Raw genomic sequence first — 7,255 nt, 5'->3', positions numbered from 1 at the left:
GGTCGGGGCAGGGGAACTGGAGCCGGGGTCACTCCGTCCGCCCCGAGGGCAGGAATGAAGAACAGGCAGCAGGTACTCTGGGAGCCTGGGGGACTCCTGGGTCCCCTCTCGCCCCACCCCACTCTATCGCTACACCTTGTGGCGCTGCGCCCTGGCGCCGGCGATTCTCAACGAGTGCATGTATTTCCTCGCCGGATTCCTAACGGAAAACAGGGAGGGGGGAGAGCTGGAGACGTCCGTTTTTGGAGCAAGTCTCTCCCCCCCACCACCGGCGACACCTCCACGGGAGGAGACAAGCTGTCGCCTCCGCTGCAAGCCGCGGGGGCTGACTCGTCGCCTCGCTGGTTCTCCGGGTCCTGTGCGGAGTAGCAGGCGCCGCACCCGGCGCTCACCTACCTTTCCGAAACATAATCCCCCGGCAATTTCGAGTCCCGGAGGGGGAGGGGGAGGGGGCGGCGGGACGGGGCGGGGACGAGAACCGGGGGCGCAGATTTCAACCCGGATCCTCTTCGCCCACCCAGCGCCTGCCTCGGACTGCGCGGGGCGGAGGGTGGACTGAGGGATGTGCAGTCTATCCGGAGGGATGCATGTCGAGAGGAAATGGTCCTCCCCGGAGCCAAATTTTTTAAAAATCCACAAGCCTCGCAGCCAGCCCGGCCGCCGCCTCCAGGGCCAAGCAGTGGAGCGCCGCAGCCGGCTATCGCGAGGTGCCCGGCTCCCAGGATCTCACATCCGCGCGGGCTCGGGAGGTAGAGGTGGCCGCCACTCGGGCTTGGGGCGCAGGCCGGCACCCGGCGGTGCGCAGCGCGGCGGCGGGGCAGGGACTGCGACTCAGCGCGGCCCCTCCTCCCGGCCGCCGGCGCCCGCCCGCCCGTCGCGCTCCCCGCGTCCGCGCTCTCGCAGCCGCCCGCTCGCCGGCTCGCCGCCCGCCAGAGCGCTCAGCCCGCGATCTCCCTTCCCTCGATCGCCGTGCGAGCGATTCTCCCTCCCACTAATGCAGGAAATGCGCAAAGACGTCAGTGTGTGTGTGTGTGTGTGTGTGTGTGTGTGTGTGTGTGTGTGGTGTGTGTGTGTGTGTGTGTGTGTGTGTGTGTGTGTGTGCACGCGCGCGCGCGCGCGACACACTGTTTGGGGAAATAGAAAGTTTTGCCGGTTGGGGGAGCAATACGGGAAAAGTGAGCTGAGCAGAAAACAGCGGCGAGCCGGCCAGCCCGGTCCGGTGGAGGCGGCGCGCGAGGGAGCTGAGGGAGGATTCCGCGAGGGCCCCGGGAGGGTGGCGGCGCTGGGAGGCGGGGGCGAGCGTCACAGGCCTGGTCTGTGCGCCTCTGGTCCACACTGAGAAAGCCGGGTAGGCACCCAGAGAGCGGGGGGAGGGGGAGCATCTCTCGCGCACTCCACGGCCAACACGATCTTTTAGAGCCGTGGCTGGAGGAATGGAGGGGGTCGCAACTTTCTAGAAAACTCAGCACCTTTCCCAACCCTGCCTCTACCGCGGCGTTTACCAGCCGCCCGCGGGAGAACTGGCCTGTTTGTCACTCTGTCCCGGGATTCTCTACTGTGCCGCGATGGGGGAGGGGCCATCCGGACTGTTGAGCTCTTTTGCTGGGTGTGAGTTTTGAAACCTAATTTTCCTCTTCCTTTTCCTTGGGGAGACTCTCCCCTCTGGGGATCTGTCCCTGACTTGCTCGGGCTGCGAGAACTTGTTGACAAGTGGAAGCCTGGTAGAACCCCGGGCCCGGCTCCGCTCGAGTGTCTGTTTATTTCTCAAAGTGACTCCTCCTACACACGCGGGACCTCTCGTGTGCCCCTTAAGGGGGAAAAGACTCGGATCCACGCGCTGACAGCGGGCGTTCTGGCTGCGGGAAAGTCGGCTGCGCCCTCCTGGGGACCGGTGGCTGTATCCATGCTAATTTCCTCGGTAACCTTTAAACTCTCCCTGGAAGCGGCGGTGGCGGTGACTGGTCACGTGAGGCGAGCCCTAGGCTGCTGAGGAAGAATTTCCTCCGCCCGGGATCTGGACCCGGGAAGGCGGCGAACAGGGGACAGCCCTGAGCCCAGGGGACTGGGTACCTGGGAGGGCCGGGAGGGAGCGCTCAGGCCCCGGGCGCCGCGCAGCGGGAACTTCCAGCCTGCGCCCGGGAAGGGGCTGGTCCAGCAGCTCCGGGCTGGGTGAGTGGAAAAAGAAAACCTCCGCCTTCACCCGTGTGCCAAGGCAAGTCCGGCTGTTCGTAGGGATCGTGAAAAGCTGAGTGTTTATCTGGAGACGCTGATAAGTGGAGACCAAAATGTACTAACTGCATCCCGTTCACTTTTTCCTGTGTGGAAAAGGGTTATCATTCCCTGTGGCTTAAAGATGAGGCAAGAGACAGTCTCCAGGAACGTTATATCAAGTGCAGTGCAACCCCTCACCCCCATCCCACCAAAAAAGAGTTCAGAAGTTTCACTGGCATTCAGGCGGATCTCCTCCCAAAGTCGAAACGTGCCGCCGACACGTCCCTCATGCCAGTTTACTAATATTCGTCGGAAATGGTCCTGTTGCATGGGATAACTTGGTTTGCAGATGGTGCTAAAAATGCAGCCTTGGGAATGATTATGGACTTAAGATCATTGACACTTAAAAGCCGGGCATTGGTGGCGCTCGCCTTTAATCCCAGCACTCGGGAGGCAGAGGCAGGTGGATCTCTCTGAGTTCGAGACTAGCCTGGTCTACAAGAGGACAGCCTCCAAAAGCCACAGAGAAACTCTGTCTCGAAAAACCAGAAAAAAAAAAGATCATTTACACTTAAAAAATAATAATAATTTTAAAATTTCTTTCCAGGACATGCAGTAAAAGGTAATGGCAAATGAGACTTTATCTTCAGAATGTGTGCTTAGGAAGCAGGCCCAGTGCTAAAAACGATAGGGATGCATGTCTAAGTTTAAAGAATGCCAAAAAGCTCAATAAACAAAATGGTATTTAAGTCTGTTTCTTAAATAAAAGGTAATATGAATTTCCAGGATGAACAGAATATGCCAATTTTAGATCATTTTAAATAGTTAACAGTGCCCAATTTGCTTTGCTATGTTTATTGGTGCCTATTAAGCTTTATACCTAAATGGAAAGATTCATTTGCCCTGCTGGGCAGTTTGGCAAGTCAAGAATTTCTTAAACTTAGAGATCCTGGCTTCACTAGTCGGTGTTCCTGGTTTAACAAGTTGGTGTTCCTGGTTTAACTAGTTGCTGTTCCTGGCTTAACTAGCCAGTGTTTGTGGCTTAACTAGTTGTTGTCCCTGGGTTAACTGGTTGGTGTTTCCCACCATCTCCCTAATTTTGTCCATCAGACCCTATCTGACTTGGAAATATAATTGGGATTGGAAATCGTTGGCCTAAATCCCTTCTTTTGGGCAAATTAAACAAGAAATAAGTTTGGAATTAAAGAAATACTGAATTTGAATTTTGGGGATAGCTCATCCCCCTTCCCTCTCCTCCCACACCCTGCTCCCCACAGGCAAACATATTAAAGACTTAAAACAGAGGAGTCTTTTGCCATCTCTATGACTACTGTAAAACAGATAAACCGCATGCTTCCATTACCTCTGCCCTGCATCCTTGTTAAGGTTACAGGAAAATAAATTTTTTTAAAAAAGCCTGTCTCCTAATAGACTACCCATGTATTCAATCAGACTGCCAGTCCAGAGGGTAAAACAGTATTAGTCCACTTTCAGTTACAGGTCATTTGCATTGGAAATACAAAACACTTGGCCAAAATAATAATAATAATAATAATAATAATAATAATAATAATAATAAGCCAGTACTGTATCGGATGAAGCTTTATATCAAAAGGGAGAATGCTGGTATACTTCATGCAAACACTGCTCTCATTACATCCTTGTTCTAAAATAAATCTCCCATCTCCCCACTCTCCAGCTTAGCCACAAGAAGATGTAAGACACAAGCTTGTCAAAACTCCCCCCACCTTACCCCCCACATTGGCCTCTAACCTCTAGAGATCTTCCTGCTTCTGCTTCCTAAGTTCTGGGGCCAAAGGTATGTGCCACTGCCATATAAGGGAGCACTTTTAAATTTAACTGGAAGGGAGATTCATCAAAAATAACCTGCTTCAAACTCCAGATGCAAAGGAAAACAGGACCATGCCAGCTAGGGCTTAGGATGTAAATTTCTGATTCTAATTACTGCATAGTTTCTCCTTCTCTTGGCCCGGTATACAATGTAAAGGACAGGAAGGCAACTGTATATAAACTAAGTAAAATGCCCTTTTGGATTGTAACAATAGTCTAGTTATTTCATAATCTTTGAGAGAGGGCAGAAGAGAGGAAGAAAGATGATGTAAGAATGTAACAAAGACAATCAAGCTGGGGGCATGGGGAAAGGACTAATAACAACAGTGTGACAAGCCTGCCCAGGGCAGTACCTTCCATGTTGCAACAATAGTTCCGGGAATAGGAGCAGCATCCCTTGCCTGGGGGAACTTAGGAGAGCATCACTACCAGGCCCTTTGAGCCAGAATTCCTTCAACAGCAGACAGGGAAAGACTGGAGGCAAAGAGAACAGACCATGAAGGACAAGGGAAGGAGAACCTAGAGTGGCTTAGTCAAGTAGGAACAGGAGACTGGGTGGGTGGGAACAGTTCCCAGGGCTAGAATATGGATTTGAACTGCTTCTTAGAGAGGCACTGGATATTCCAGTGATTGCGAAGTATTGGTAGAATGAATTTTTTTGTTTTGTTTTTCGAGACAGGGTTTCTCTGTGTAGCTTTGGAGCCTATCCTGGCACTCACTCTGGAGACCAGGCTGGCCTCGAACTCACAGAGATCCTCCTGCCTCTGCCTCCCTAGTACTGGGATTAAAAGTGTGTGCCACCAACACTCAGCAGTAGAATGAATTCTTTTTTTTTTTTTTTAGAATGAATTCTTAAAAAAAAAATAATAAGTTTGGTGTCTGGGATATAACCCAGGGGTGGAGCCTTTACCTAGTGTGTTTCAGGGCGGCCATGGGTTCAGTCCCTAGAACCGCCAGTGGGGAGATGTGGGGAGGACAGCAAATGGATGTTTTTTTTCTTCTGTAACTTCACCCCAGCAGACTCACCTGGAAACGGGGCACCAGAGAGAGTAACAACTGAAGATGATATATACTCTGCTCAAGAATGAAACCTTCTGCCAGTGTTGTTCAGATCTGCTAAAGGCAGCAGGGAAGGAGGGGCCAGAACCTTAGAGGCCTGTGCTAATATCTGTGCCCCTGCTGCTGTGCCAACCCTTGCCAACCCTTGCCATTTATAGACACTTAATGGGCCTCGAAAAGGTCGCCATGACCGGGGTTTATAGTTCATCCCTCACAGACTGCATGGAAAAGAATTCAGCCACCTGGAGACAGCATGTGCACAGGCACAGTAACAGAAGCCTTCCACCACCTGACCAATCCAGCCCAGCTCCCATCCACTCTGGCACACTCCCATCTCTGTCCTAGACTCACCTTTCTATGCTTTGGCTTTTACCTGGTCTACCATGGCTAACTTTGGTCCTGGCTCTACTCTGAACTCTGTCAAACTCTCTTGAACCGGAAAGGAAATAGAGGGATCAGTGATCACCCCATAAAGATTAAAAATGGAAGCAGGGAAGCGATGGCCTGACACATGGAAAGAGGTTTCCATAGTTCCCTGAATGACAGACCACTACCTAGGACACCACATGGAGATAATGTCCCATATATCTGCTTCTTTGTCATATGTTGTGCTGTGTCAATAACCTTTGCATGCTCATACTAATCCAGAGAATTTTACTAAGTACTTGCTATGTAATAGATTCAGGCATAAAGGTCTGAGTATGTGGCTCAGTTGTACAGGACTGGTCTTGTATGTGGGAAGCCCTGGGTTCAGTCCTCAAGAACACGCATGCATGCACACACACTCATACACACGCACACATGTGCACTCACACACACTCTCTCACACTCTTCTAGGGTAGGTACTCTGGAGAAAATGGTTGCTGCCTAACTCCTCCTCAGCTAAGGAGATGACTGGGTCAGTTCATTTACTTGCTTATTAGTCAGGGTGGAGCTGTCATTGCTTTAGCTGAACTCAGATGTACTGCTGGCTGCTAGGATATGATCAGCAATCCCCGGATGCCAAGATAGTGGCATGTTGGTGGGAGCTCTGCCCCACCTAGCATCACTCACATAGCTGGTGACAGGCACAGAGCAAGAGCTGTCTGGAGGGTCTCCCACAAGCAAATAGTTCTGGGAAACCACTAAGTCTCTGTTACTCTCTAGCTGATAGCTAGAACCAGTAATGTGACCCCTCTCACCTGACTGTAAGAGGGCTGGGAAGTTCTAGCATCTGCACAGGCAAGTGTCTGGAATATTCAGTGGGTAGCCCCGGAGACTAGTGTAGATATTATTCTCAAATAACCAGTACTGTCTGTATCCACCGTGGTAAATAAATAGCTCAGGTGGTAAGTGCCTAAAAGGGTTGGAGCATGGTCCCAGAAATGATCATAGCAAGTTTGGGACTGTTTGGTCCCCAGTGGACCTGAGCCACCATTTAGAGAAGACATGGGTGACATGGGGAATCCTACCTACTATGGGAACCAATGCCCCTCCCAAGCTCCCTTCTTTCCTTCATATGTCACTCTACAAGACCCAAAGACCCTTAATGCCACATTGGAGTGAAGACAATCTTAGGAGACATCCATAGAGCTAAAGGGACTTGTTTGCATCCTTGCAGAATGTGGCAGAGAACTTTTTCTATCTTTATTGTTATTAAGTGAGGAGTCTGGGTTATGAGGGATCTGAGACTTGCCAAAAAGAAAGAAAGAAAGGAAGAAAGAAAGAAAGAGCTACAACAAAAGAGGGGAGAACACTAATTAAAAGTCTAGACCCAAGAATTAAACCTCCTAGTTAAATTTACTACAAAATAAATAAATACACAAACATTGTTGTCCCAGAACCAATACAGCATTGTTTAATGATGACAAAGTCAGCTACATTTAATTTCTCAGTAGTGCCATTTCTGCATACCCAAGGTCTGGGCTTATCTTAATTTATTGATTCTAAATTAAACTGACCTTATACCAGTATAATATAATTCTTATAATAAAATGCATAATATATTTTGATAATGATATACTTACTCTCAAAGGGACAGTGGAGTTCTTGTGTTGTTTTGATGAATAAAAGATTTAAACCAAGCCAGGTGGTGGTAGCACACGCCTTTAATCCCAGCACTTAGGAAGCAGAGTTCAGTTGGATCTCTGTGAGT

This window comes from Cricetulus griseus, chromosome 5 (assembly GCF_003668045.3).
Source record: "Cricetulus griseus strain 17A/GY chromosome 5, alternate assembly CriGri-PICRH-1.0, whole genome shotgun sequence".
Taxonomy (NCBI): Eukaryota; Metazoa; Chordata; class Mammalia; order Rodentia; family Cricetidae; genus Cricetulus; species Cricetulus griseus.
This window is presented reverse-complemented; position numbering follows the sequence as displayed.